General features: G+C 38.2%; 2 long non-coding RNA genes across 2 annotated transcripts; both read left to right on the forward strand.

The window, feature by feature from the left end:
• The first annotated feature begins 416 nt into the window (after positions 1-416).
• Positions 417-14,021, forward strand: LOC129644757 (uncharacterized). Its single transcript, XR_008710965.1, has 3 exons — positions 417-725; positions 8,458-8,497; positions 13,674-14,021. It is a non-coding gene; the product is annotated as an uncharacterized LOC129644757 (long non-coding RNA).
• Positions 3,205-6,595, forward strand: LOC129644756 (uncharacterized). The gene is made up of 3 exons (XR_008710964.1): positions 3,205-3,380; positions 4,032-4,323; positions 6,258-6,595. It is a non-coding gene; the product is annotated as an uncharacterized LOC129644756 (long non-coding RNA).
• Positions 14,022-14,224: the final 203 nt, after the last annotated feature.

The raw sequence follows: 14,224 nt of genomic DNA on the forward strand, positions 1-14,224 counted from the left end.
TCATGGAAAGACATCAGTTCAAATTCCAGAGTACAGTCATATCTTCATTATGTGAGGGGGACAGGTTTCAGGATGCCTTCGGATACCAGAATCTGGGGATGCTTAAGTTCCTTATGTAAGATGGTGCAATACTTGTATATAACCCATTCACATCATCCCATATACTTCAAACCATTGTCAGATTGCTTATAATATCTAATAAAATGTAAACGCTAAGTAAATGTCATTGTGTGGAAAATTCAAATTTTGCTTTTTGGAACTTTCTGGGTTTTTTTAAAATATTTTTTTCTGTGGTTGATTGAATCCATGGAAGGCCAGCTGTGGTGTTGTGTCAGATGAAAGATTCTCTGAGGGTGTTAAAAATAAGACTCACAAATCCCTTCTGTCAAAAATAGGCCCTTTAAGAAGTTAAGGGAGTTGTCCCCTCAGCTATTTTAACAGGATCCAAAGACAGATGGAATTATCTCAAAGCAGTGTGTGACTCTGGCTTTTGTTTAATGGAATAAACCTTAATATGATTTAAGGAAACAAAAATATTTTTAAAGAAAATTATATTTGAAGAATTGCAGAAAGCTTGACTCAAGGGACAGAGAGTAGAAAATGAAAGTCTTTGGATTTCTAAACTTCTGCAAGCAGGAAGCAGCTGCACACACACATTTTCTTTTGTGAAAAAAAATGATAACAGTGCAGAACCAAGATACCAGAGTGTGGCGGCCACAACCATGGTAAGTCATTTGCACATAGGAATTGAACTGAGCCTTGATGGAGGAATTTTCACCAGGTGCCTGGATGGATTTCAGAACTGCTGAAGGTGTGTGTCTCCTGTCTTTCTTTTTGGAATAGGAATTCCTGTAGCAGTTCTTCTTGCCTGTTCCCACAATGTATGTTGGCTGTGTGTGGGGGTGGGGGTGAGGGGATGGGGGACAGATCACTTGACTCTAGTTCACAGGACACCAGGTTGAAAGGATCTGGACTCAAGGAGCTTTCCTTTAGGAATTACAAACAAAGAGACTCCCCTGCATGTGGACCTGATTGAACAATAAGATTCAGGTATCACACTGAAGATGGAAGGAGGTCAGACTTTGTGGTCCTTGGGAACGGTCAAGAATATTTATGCATGTAGGACAGACAGGAATTATTGGTAGAGAGGGCAGACAGCCTCCAAAACAGTCCCCATGTCCTGGAATGCAGACTCTATTGTAGTCCCTTCCCACATTGTAACAGAGTTAGGCTCTGTGACGACTAATCTCTTAGATGATGATATTTCAAGGCTTCGCTGGTGGCTCACTGGTAAAGAATCTTGCTAATGCAGGAGATGTGGATTGGATCCCTGGTGTGGGAAGATTCCCTGGAGAAGGAAAAGGCAACCCACTTCAGTATTCGTGCCTGGAGAATCCCATGGACAGAGGAGCCTGATGGCCCATGGGCTTACAAAGAGTTGGACACAACTTAGTGACTGAGCTCAAACATGAGAGTGATGCTTCCTGTCTAACAGAGATTACAAATGATACTATGACTTTCATGTTGATGCTGCCCTCCCCATCTTCAATCCTTACCTTGGATCACTTTTCTGGGGAAATCAACTGTCACATTATGAGCAGCATAACAGGAAGACCCAGGTGTTAAGGAACAAAGGCTAGTAAAAATTGAGGGCTACCATCAACAGCTACATGAATGCACTTGGAAATGGATTCTCCAGTCTCAGGCAAGTTTTCTGCAGACTTCAGCCTAGGCCTCAACTATAAACTCCCACAAGAACCTGAATCAGAACCATCCAGTGAAACCACTCTCTGATTTCTGACCCTCAGGAACTGCATGATAAAATAAAGAATACTTGTTTTAAGCTGCCAGGTTTGAGGATAACTGGTTATCCCTTTTGTTTGGCTTCCCTGGTGGCTCAGTTGGTAAAGAGTCTGCCTGCAGTGTGGGAGACGTGGGTCTGATCCCTGGGTCAGGAAGATCCCCTAGAGAAGGAAATGGCAATCCCCTCCAGTATTCTTGCCTGGGGAATTCCATGCGCAGAGGAGCCTAGTAGGCTACAGTCCATGGGGTCACAAAGAGTTAGATAGGACTGAGAGACTAACTTTCAATTTGTTATATAGCAACAAATCACTCATACAACCATTCATGTGTCTATTGATGTCTTACTAGGTCTCCTACTTTGTATGAGCTGTCAGAAATACTAATGAAACGTAATATCCAATCTCTGTACCAGTCAGGACTCAATGTGGAACATAGAAATCACTGTAAGAATTATTAACTGGAAAAGTTTTAGAAAAAGGGAAATAGATGCTTAGAAATATTGAAAAATTTCAAGGGCATGGTCAAGGCAGGGCCTTTAGGAATGTTGATCTAAAACAAATAGATTGCCAGTTATTTCTCCAGCAAAAATGGGTTTATTAAGGATCAGAAAAGAATTGCAATTTAGTATTTGCACGTGGTGAGCTACATGCACAATTCCATAGAGGAGGACAGGAGAAATCTTTTAAAGGGGAGAAAAGGAAGCTGGGAGAAATAAAGTAAACAGAATTCACCAGAAGAACTGAAAATTCAAAGTATAAAGGCTTTCTATTGGCTGAATTGTGATAGTCTCGTTAGCTGAGCTCTTACCAGGCAAGAAGAGGAATCTTTCTACTTCCTGTCGAGCTCTACTATCAGATTAGAGCATGAGAGCTCCTTCTCTATTTCCTCCCAGCTATATTTTAATTGAAGTTTCTGTTCATTAATTTTTACTGGAGCCACTGGTCATCACTAATGTCAGGAGTTCAAAAACACATCCCTGTAGCTGAACAAGGCACAAGAGGTGAAAAAGCCACTTCAGTAATAGCTGTACCTACTGATGCTTGTGTCTGGTAAGGTGGAGTAAGGACCCAAGAACATTACTGCAGAAAAACAGCCCATGGCTATAATGCTGCTCATCAGCATAAACAAAAAGGTGCAAGAGAATGCTTCTGCCTCACTTCCTATCCTCCAGTTCATCTCAAAGTAAATCTAATCGGTGGAACCTGATTCTCTTCTGGAATCTTATTTTGGCTAGGAAGTCTAGGAATGTTTTTAGGCTTCTAATTTCTTCAACTTGAAAGGAGGTGGAACAGAGGTTGAGAGAACCAATTCTTATTCTTCCCCATAGTCTGTGCTCACAAGGGGTTTACAATGACAAGATTAACATAATGTGACAAGATTAGAGATGGGGAGTGTGCTAAAAGGAGTGTTACAGCTTAAGTGCAATAGAAGATCTGAGAGCAAGGGGATTAGAGTGCAGTGGAGAATTCAGAGAATGAAACTTCATGGAAGAACTTCGCTTTAAAGGACGGTAGGAATTGAACAGAAAAAGAAGTATTTAATGCAGATGAATGGCAAGAGTAAAGGCCTGGATTAAGGTAGATAACAGCAGATAGTTTGATTCTTGCAAAAAATAAATAATAAAAGGTGGTGATAACAGGGCTTTAAAATATAAAGGCTTTAAAAATTAAAGCTTAAAGATATTGCATGTGGATATACATGTATTGAATGTCCGTAACACATTTATATAATTATGTAAAATAGTGGATGTCATTGAGCAAATCTGTGTCTTTGCCAGATGATGAAGGATCTACAGTAAACTATAGAAACATAATATACGTGCCCACAGAGATAGCAACATTTCCTTCCCTCTAAATTTGGTCATATTTGTGCAGTCACTGTGATAATCTTCAGTCTTGTGTTAATTCCCTTATTATGAAAAGAAGCTTTTCCTGAGTCTCCTACCTCATGATGCTTCCTTCCCTACAGAGGGGCTATACTTGTCTTCATATCTTACTAGCTACTGCCAGTGGTCTTCTCAATAGACAGTTTAGTCTAATTTTGAATAGTCCATATACCAGAAATTGCCTGCTACTCTCGCTCCTCATTTAGATCACATCTTCATCCATTTTGATATATTAATAATATTGAACTGGTGTTATATATATTTGGGGAAGGAACTAGATGCTTTCCAAATAACATTTTAAGTCAAAAAATGTTTTTGTTTTTTTTTTTCTCCTATTTTGTAGTTGAGGAACCAATGAGATTTATTTATTTAACTGCAGAGCCTACAGGCCTGGAGAATCCCTATGGAGAGAGGAGCCTGGCGGACTACAGTCTGTGGGGTCACAAAGAGTCAGACACGACTGAGCGACTCAGCAGCAGCAGCAGCAGCAGAGCCTACAGTCTTTCCACTGTATCACAAATATAAAAAAAAGAAAAATTTCCTTTATATTAAAGCGTCTCAGATTTCAGCTTGCAAAATGTTGTTGATGTTCATTATCTCAGTTGATCCTCAGAATAAGCCTGCAAATGAGAATAGTGGAGTATTACTCTTTTTTTTTTTTATAGATTGGAGAAGCACTAACTTCTAAGTCATACATCTTAACAAATTGAATGTTTGATAACCATTATTATAATTTGATAAAGTATAGGATAAAGAAAAATTTTATTCCATATACATTAGATAGATGGATGGGCTTACTTGGTAGCTCAGCTGGTAAAGAATCCACCTGCAATCCAGGAGACCAGGTTTGATTCCTGGGTTGGAAAAATCCTCTGGAGAAGAGATAGGCTACCCACTCCAGTACTCTTGGGCTTCCTTGATGGCTCAGATAGTAAAGAATCTGCCTGCAATGCGGGAGACCTAGGTTCGATTCCTGGGTTGGGAAGTTCCCCCAGAGAAGGGAATGACTACCCACTCCAGTATTCTTGCCTGGAGAATTCCATGGACAGAGGAGGCTGGCGGGCTACAATCCTTGGGGTCACAAAGAGTCAGACAAGACTGAGCGACTAAGTACACAGATAGATGGATACATAGCTAAATTGATAGGTAAATGGATTGGTGCATTTAATGATTTGAAGTTTAGAGAATCGAACATTTGGAAACTTTATAGTATCACAGGGAACATTTTTTCCTATTACAGTAGAAGCATAAATTATAGTTATGATAAAACTTTTTCATATATAGTTGATTGACCTTGATGGCAATTATTCATGACCCCCACCTGTACATAAATGTCATACCACACAGTATAGACCAGGGAAGCAAACCAGACATTAGTCACCTTTCTGGGTCTCTAGCCAATCTTTAATGTCCTTTGTTAAGGAATGCATTATTTTCAACAGTGGAAGAGTCAAAAGAAACTTGTTGGTGTTTGTTTTGCCCAGTTGACTTTCTACTGCTAAATAACCCAGAAAGGTGTTCTTCAGCCACCTTATACATATATGTTTATATTATGGTGGAAGATGAGTTTTCTATTGAGGTTCACTATACAAGTAGATAGCTGTTTTTGAAAGTGCTAATACAAGAGGTAACCTCAGAAAATAAAGTTTAACCTCAAATTTTTAAAAAATGAAATTTTAGTTATTTGTAAGGATGTGGGAAAGAATTATAACTTCAGAATGACCTTCAGTTCTCAAATTTCATCTTTCAGCAATTAGACTCTACAACCAGCCTGCCCTTTCCTAATCAAGAAACAAAAATTTATGCCTATGTAGCATCAAAAATTCCTTGGTTATAATCAAGAGGAACATAAAGGTGAACATTTTCATTAGTGCATGTCATGAACATTGTAGAAAAAAGAATTATTACCTACCCCAGTCCAATTCATCTTCCCTGAGGAGCCATTTAAAGCAAAAAAAAAAAAAGAAAGAAAGAAAGAAAAATCTTTAATCCTTAGTTTTTCAGTTACTCCAACTCCTTGAAATAAGTTTTTAAGTTACACAAGAAAGTTTTCAAGGAATAACATAGTCTGCTTGATCTCAGCTGGAGCCATGTTAAAAAAAAAACCCTCTCAGTTAGAGACTAATGACTTTACATTAGGAATAATGCATTCAATTCTAAAATGAGCACTATTGATTGAAATCCAAGAGATAGATATGAGCCTTAAGGTGGTGGGAAGAGAGTTAATACATTTTTCCATATATTTAATTAATCATGGTCCTTACAGGATGAAGAATTAAATATAATACATCATTGTGTGCTCAGACGCTCAGTTGTGTCTGACTCTTTGCAACCTCATGGACTGTAGCCTGCCAGGCTCCTCTGTCCGTGGAATTCTCCAGAATACTGGAGTGGGTTGCCATGCCCTTCTCTGGGGGATCTTCCCAACCCAGGGATCAAATCTGCGTCACTTACGTCTCCTGCACTGGCAGGTGGATAACCGCTAGCACCATTATTCTGGGCTTTATGAAAACTTTATAATTACATGAAATTTATATGAAAATTCAAATGTTTAATTTTCAAATCCCAGAGAAAGATCTTCTATGCCTCTATCATTGCCATGAGAAGAAAATTTTCAGCTAGTTCCTGGTTCCAGAAAGAAGATGAGAGACATGAAGAGCACAACCTCCCTAGTTAAGCTGCCCTAAAGAAGCTGCAGTAAAGAACAGAGAACTCTCCCAGAGAAGAAAACTGCAGATTGGCAAATCCAATCGAACCAGCTAAGTTCAGCCTAGACCAAGGCCGAGGTCTTTACAGATGTGTGAGCTGAAAGGACAATGTTTGATTATAGTGGAGGGGTGGTGTGTTATGCTGCAATTCATAACTTTTACAAAGCTGTATGCAGATAACAAAATAAAATGCGATACATGACAGAAATTCACAGAAGTGTTGATGTAGTTTTGCTATCCTTGTGTAAGAAAAGTTTAGCACTAATGTTAAGAAGCAGGAGAGAGACCAAGCTAGTGACATTTGTTGTTGTTCAGTCCCTAAGTTGGGTCACGTCTGACTCTGTGCAGCCCCATGGACTGCAGCATGCCAGGCTCCTCAGTCTTCCACTATCTCCTGGAGTTTGCTCAAATTCATGTCTATTGAGTCACTGATGCTATCTAACCATCTCATCCTCTGCCACCCCCTCTCCTTTTGTCTTCAATCTTTTCTGGCATCAGGGTCTTTTCCAGTGAGTCGACTCTTTGCATCAGGTGGCCAAAGTGTTAGAGCTTCAGCTTCAACCACAGTCCTTCTGATAAATAATTCAGGGTTGATATCCTTTAGGACTGACTGGTTTGATTTCCTTGCAATCTAAGGGACTCTTCAGGGGTTTTCTCCAACATCCCAGTTCAAAAGCATCAAGATTGTGACATAGGAATCTCCTAAACTTATCTTTTCCATGTATACACTGAATGTACAGTTAGACATGGAACAATCACTCAGTATGAAATCCCCAGACTAGCTGAGTGGCTCCTACATATCAGGGAAATGAGAAAATAGCCACATTGAAATGAATACAAAAGGCTGAGACATATCCTCAGACCCAGTTGATCTAGGCTGAACGTAACTTGTGTGACTGGATTTACTCATCTTAGAAGAGGAGAAAAGGAGGAAGGAAGTGCATTGGCCCAAGTATAATGTAATGACTTTCCCGTATACTCCTGAGTGGACACTTATCAAAAGAAGGTATTCCTGACTGGCTCTTTCACTCTCTTTGTAAGCAATGCTGGGAGAGGTGCGATTATTGGCCTGACTCACATTGTACTTAAACTATGGAGAATTTGGATGCTGCACTAGAGATTAGCAAATTATAGCCCATGATCCAAACTAGCTCACTGCTTGTTTTTATGAATAAAGTTTTATTATTAATAGAACATAGACTTTATTCATTACAAATTGTCTGTTGTTATTTTTGCTCTACAAAGTCAGAGTTGAGTAGCTGAGACAGATATGCATGTGTTAGCTGCTCCATTGTGTTCGACTCTTTGCGACCCCATGGACTGTAGTCTGCCAAGCTCCTCTGTCCATGGAATTCTTCAGGCAAGAATACTGGAGTGGGTTGCCATCTCCTTCTCCAGGGGATTTTTCCGACCCAGGAATCGAACCTAGGTGTGTCTCCTGCACTGCAAGAGATTCTTTACCACTGAGCTGTCAGGGAAGCTATTTTGAGACAGATATTAGAGCCTGCAAAACTGAAAATACTATCTCTTTCCTTTTACATAAAAGTGGTTATTTAGTCACTAAGCTGTGTCTGTCCACCAGGCTCCTCTGTCCATGGGATTTCCCAGGCAAGAATACTGAAGCGAGCTGCCATTTCCTCCTCCAGGGATCTTACACGACTCAGGGATCGAACCCGTGTTTCTTGTGTCTTTTGAATTGAATGACCTCTTCATTACTACTGAGCCACCAGGAAACCCTTGCTCTAAAGTGCTATAGAAGGTCATGGCTGGAAGATCAAGATATGACGAGGAAAGTAAAGCTAAGAGTGTCAAGAAAGGACAGTTTTAGGTGTGGTTGTCATTGCGGTTGACGCTGTAGTCATCGTAGTTAACAACATGGGAAAGGAGATGTGATTTCAGGGAATTCTCACTGGCATCCACTGTGAGACTGGAGGCCAATTCTGTGTCATTTGCTTGTTGCAGAAAATTATTTACTGGCTTATCTTCTTTAAAAAAAATCTTACTTTGATGCAGCATATTATCAATATTGGTGTTTTTAGAAAGACTTTATTTGTTTTCTAGGTGGAAATTTGGCCCAAGAGCAAGAGGACACTCTTAAAAGGTAGCCAGCTCCAAATATATTTTCTTTAAAATATCTTGTGCCTGTGTGTGAGTGCAAATGTTTTAAAGGTATTTCTCAGATACTGCCCCGATAATCTACACATCTCCATTTTGATGTAGGTTAAAGTATATACACTATTGCAAGGTACATGCAGTCTGACCATATTTGGGGGCACACGGAATTATTCATATGTTATGTGCATTCTTTAGCCCTGACAAATCCTGGAGGAGCAGATTCTACTCTTTTGTCCACTTCAAAGTTCCTCTGAGTTCTTGCAAATTACAGTGGTGGCTAAATCCCCCCTTTCCATTTGCCTGTCTTTTGTCTGTTTTCACAGTCCTCTTGACTGTGTAATCACTCATTCTCTCATTTATCACAGCCTTTCCTGGTCCTGACTACACTATCTCCCCATTTTTGTCATGGTGCACTGGTACATTACAAATACAATTAAACCTCTTACAATACTGCGGCTTTTGGCCAACACATCCCAGCTTCAAGGTTGAAAGATTTCTGATATTACCTTCGATATCACTTCTCTCCCATTTATCGGCAGTGTCCTGACTAATGCAGTAGTGTTGCATTAATTAAAGGAAGCATCTAGTAATACTGCTGTTTTTGCCAGTCCGACACCGAATCAGGAGCCTGATGCCTGCTCATGTTTTAAGAACCATTTATCACCCATGTCATCCAAAGCAGCCAGCTGTCTGAGCCAAGCCTCATTTGCATTTCATCAACCACAGGCTCTCTTTCCCCATCTCACTCTCAAGTCTTTGTATAGCAGCTCTAATTTTTTTTAAAGCACATTTTTCAAAGAAGGAGCTTAGCTAAAATTAGTATGCTACGTAGAAAGATTATTTGAATACCAGACACAAGTCTCGATACTGGTTGTGGCCAAAATAAGTAACAGAGGTTGTGCATGGAGTTTGCTCTTTCTCTTGTCGATGGGGAGAGTTGTGACCATTATTCTACTGCCCAATATTACTATAGGAACTTCATCAATATTGGTACTCAAACATAAAAGTTCAATGTCATTTCTGGTGATGAAAACAGTTCTTAACAGTAATACATGAAACACTTTTGATTCAATTTCATCTTTCATTTTGTATTTGGATTACTGTTTACCCACTTTCTCCAATTCCATATTATATAACCATCACTACCCACCAAAGCTTTGAAAGACAGAACTTGATTCAAAATTTCTTAAACTGGAGGAAAATTAGCTTATGAAATTGTGCAATTTGAAACTATTTTGTAATAAGTTTTGCACTTGTCTTCATAATTTTAAACCTGTGTAATTAATGCACGCTTTTTTCTTTTTTCATTTGCAAGTCTGATATATCATCCTTTTCTATTGACCTAAATCTTTATTCCATTTGAGAAAACTTAATCTCTTCCTTTCCAAATCAAAGTGATAATTCCACATTTCCTTGAAGCATCTTCTCAATAAACACTTTTCAGTGAAGTTCATGCAGAACATGTGTTGGGGGAGCAGGGGAGAAAGAGAGCATGAAAGAGAGAGAGAGAGGTATTAAGTCATTGTGCATAGAGTTGTCTACCCTCAATGTTTTGCCTAAACCAAATCTCTGGAGATCATTTTTAGGGGCAATCATACCCTTTTATGTTCTTGCTTTTTAATCCAGATGGTCAAAAACAGTGGACACCTGTCTCTCACCGAGACCACATGATAAAGGTCATTTAACAGCCTTTCCTGATAATGCCTTTTAGTCCCTGTGGATTTGGTTTCAGATTCCAAGCAGTGACCTAGAAATTTGAAAGCTCTGTATCCATAGCTAATCCCTCGGGATTTCTAGTCCTCAATAGGTAATTACTTCAACAAGTTTCTCTCCGAAAAGAAAGTGGTCTTTTGGAATTTCTATTAACTTAAGTAGGAAAATAAGAACTTTGTATGTATTAGACTTAGTTTATATCCAAAGCACATTTTAAGATTAATATAATTTACATTTCCATCAGCCACAAGCCATTTAGTGCAAAAGAACAAATGCTTTTGAATGAACTCTGCAAAGATAGGTTTTAATTTGATTTTAGGATAAGTGTTTGTGATTTATTAGTATGTATTTTATAATCTTTCTAATCCATTCTCAGAGCACCTTGCACTTTTAAAACAGCAAAATGTGTTTCAGTAGGGAAAGTTATATTCCAGAATCCCTTTTAATTCAACCAGGACACTATAAATTACTGCATAAACAATATGAGTTTATTTTTTATTGACTTGAAATTCCACGTTGATACTTCTGAACTCACATTCATCCTTCAAACAGTAAATTGGTTTTCTATAGCTTGTATACTCACAAAGATTCATGAAAGATACATTTACTCTTTTATATTTTTTCATATCTTCTTCTAATGCCTTTGTTTTTTTCCTATTTCCCTTCAGATTTATGAACTAAGACCTTAATGTTGGAAGTTGAAATTTTTTTCCCCTTAGCTTTTATACATGTAAATCTCTTTTTACATTATGGCTCTTCCTGCCATATCCAAGATTATTAAAATATGTTCACATCTGTGTAGATGGATTGTTTCATTAATAACATTTTGTAAACACCTTTCCTTTGACGACTTTAATTTGCTTTCATATTTTTTCATGATCCAAGCAATATCATGGTTTTGAAAGAGGAAATAAGGGCTTCTGACATTAAGAAGAATGGATTTAATGAGACCAGCTTTTTTTTTGTTTGCTTGTTGCTGAGGAGATTATTATGTCCCTGTTTAGCAAAAACATAATAATATTGTAATGGAAGATGGCTGTTCGTTGTAGGATGGATGGTTTTAAACACTGATTAGGTATGCATATGGAGTTGTTATATCTAATACGTTTTTATTTTAGAACTGTTTCGAGTATGGCACAGTAATTCCCATATACCCCACACTCAATTTCCTCTGCTGTTAGCTTCTGACATTCATAGCATACCTTAGTCACAACTAAGAAATCAGTATTGATAGATTGACTACAGTTCATACTTTAATCAAACAGATTTTCTTAGTTTTTACTGAATGTCATGAAACCATTCTGATATAAAAAAAAAAATTGTGGTATGTATCTCCAGGTTGCGTGTGCTTAGTCACTCAGTGTGATTCTTTGTGACCCCATGGACTGTAGCCCACCAGGCTCCTCTGTTCATGGAATTATCCAGGCAAGAATACTGGAGTGGGTTGCCATTCCCTTCTCCAGGGGACCTTCCCAACCCAGGGATCTCCTATGTCTCCTGCATTGGCAGGCATGTTCTTTACCTGCTGAACCATCTCCAGGATGACCACTTATAAATTAAAAAAATGGGTGGGATAGTATGAGGTGAGTAAGGAGAGTACAGGGGAGAAAGAACCCTTCTGTCTCAGCTGTAACTTTGAAGGTCACAGTTTTAAAACATTGTGTTTCCTAAATTCATTAGCTATGTGAACTTAATTCAAGTTACTTTGCCTCTCTAAGTCTTAATCCCTTTATGTAAATATGAATGTAACAGTGATACCTCTTGGACAATGGTGGTGAGCATTCAATTAAAGGCTGCAGATAAAGTTTTTAATGCAGCATCTGAAACATATAGCATGCCAGGTTCCTCTGTCCGTTGTATTCTCTAGGCAAGAATACTGGAGTGGGTTGATACACCCTCCTCCAGGGGATCTTCCTACTAAATTTGAAGCCTAGGGAGAAAGTAGCCTGGGCATGCTCAGAATGACAGAATGTTACTATTGCTTCAGGCTGATCTGGATGTTCACGCAACCAATATTCGCCACGCTTTCAGGTATAGCTCTCCAAAGAATACACTTGATCTGCCAAAAAGCACATCAGGTATCCAGCATTAAAAACTAAGTCAGAAAGGGAAAATTCTATTCTATTTGGTTTGACTATAATTGTGGCTGAATTCTTCATTTTTAGTAAGATAATAGTGATATTCTGATTTTTGAAGTTCTGTTTTACTATTTCCAAAACATCTGGGGATTATTGCAGAATAAAAACTTAAAATCCTGATAAAATATAGAAAGAATTCTTTTTTTTTTTTGCCATTAAATACTTTGATTATGCATGGAGGAAAATGTGTTCCAGGCCTTTCCCCCAAATTTAGTGTAAAATGAACAAGGCTTTAAACTTCCTACTGTCCTCGTATTTGTACCATAAAGGTTCAAAAGATTCATTCTTGAAAAAACTACACTTCTTTGAGGAAATATAAGAAGAAAATGGAAATAAAAACAAGCCAAAAGAAAACTTTTGGAGGGCAGAGTTTTCACAATGGGATGGTAACAGACTGAAGGCTGCAAATGTGGATTAGTGTCCGTAAAAAATTAAAGAACAGCTAGAGTTACAACAATCAACCACAGAATTGGTGAGCACACTGGGGAGAAGGAATCTGACAGTGATTTGATACCCATTTAGACACTTTTTCCAACAGGAAGACTTTACACATTTTGCATTGGAAACAAAGATTTATAAATTAAGAAACCAAAATGCAGTCAGCCGTAGGTAAATGCAGCTCTGTGCACATAGATGGCTGTTTGAGTCTGCCTTGTGCTTTGTTAGTGAAAACAATAGGTGATAGAAACAATAAGAGTATGCGTGAGGCACTGTGCTAATGATAATACGTTCCTGGGGTAAAAGCAAAAGGAAGGCCATTGCTTTTAAGTAAAATCTGATGTAATGTTAGTCAAACATAGAATGGGCTTATTCATGTTTATATTTTATACACATTTATGGCTGTAAAAGAAATTATTAACATTTTTGCAGTTAAAAAACACTTGTTAATGCATATCTGAATTTCTCTAGCTTGTAAATTGACTTCATACAAGTTAATTTTTTTGACAACATAAAGCAGATTTTTTTTTGTAAACAGAAATAAGGGTGTTCAGATTAAACTATAGTGTGAAACCCATCCTTTCTTTGTATGTATATCCTTTTTATGTTCTTTCTCAGAATAATACTGTCTTTCATGAATTGATATAAATCTCTTCTACCAACTTCTCAGAATATTGTATATTCAGTCAATGTCCACAAACCTCAGATAGAGAATGTTGAAATATGACTATCATTCATTGAAAACCAGTATGAGTTATTCAATGTTAGAAAGAAATTCAGGAGCACCACATGGACCAAATGATTATTTGTAAAGGTAGTACAAATTGTCAGATATTTGTCTAATTTATGAATTCATGAATATTTTGTTAATAGATATGAACAACTTATCACCCTGATCCATCCTAAAGGAACTCAGTCCTGAATATTCATTGGAAGGACTGATGCTGAAGCTGAAACACCAGTACTTTGGCCATCTGATGCAAAGAACTGATTCATTTGAAAAGACCCTGATGCTGGGAAAGATTGAAGGCAGGAGGAGAAGGGGACGACAGAGGATGAGATGGTTGGATGGCATCACCCGCTCAATGGATATGAGTTTTAGTAAGCTCCAGGAGTTGGTGATGGATAAGGAAGCCTGGGATGCTTCAGTCCATGGAGTCGCAAAGAATCGGACATGACTGAGCTACTGAACTGAACTGGGAAAACAAAATATTAAAATGATACAATAGTAATATGCTCATGAGCACTTTTCATTCATTTTTATAATTTTCAGAGCACTTATTATTTCAGGTGAGTATATGGTGAATTAGGTGGCCAGGACTTCAGATGTCACATAGAAAGGAGATCTCTTTCTATGCTCCATTCCACCCTTAGTTTATGTGTACATAACTTCTCATTTTCCTTCCCTCTCCCCTCACTACTTA

The sequence above is a fragment of the Bubalus kerabau genome, chromosome 2 (genome assembly GCF_029407905.1).
Source record: "Bubalus kerabau isolate K-KA32 ecotype Philippines breed swamp buffalo chromosome 2, PCC_UOA_SB_1v2, whole genome shotgun sequence".
NCBI lineage: Eukaryota > Metazoa > Chordata > Mammalia > Artiodactyla > Bovidae > Bubalus > Bubalus kerabau.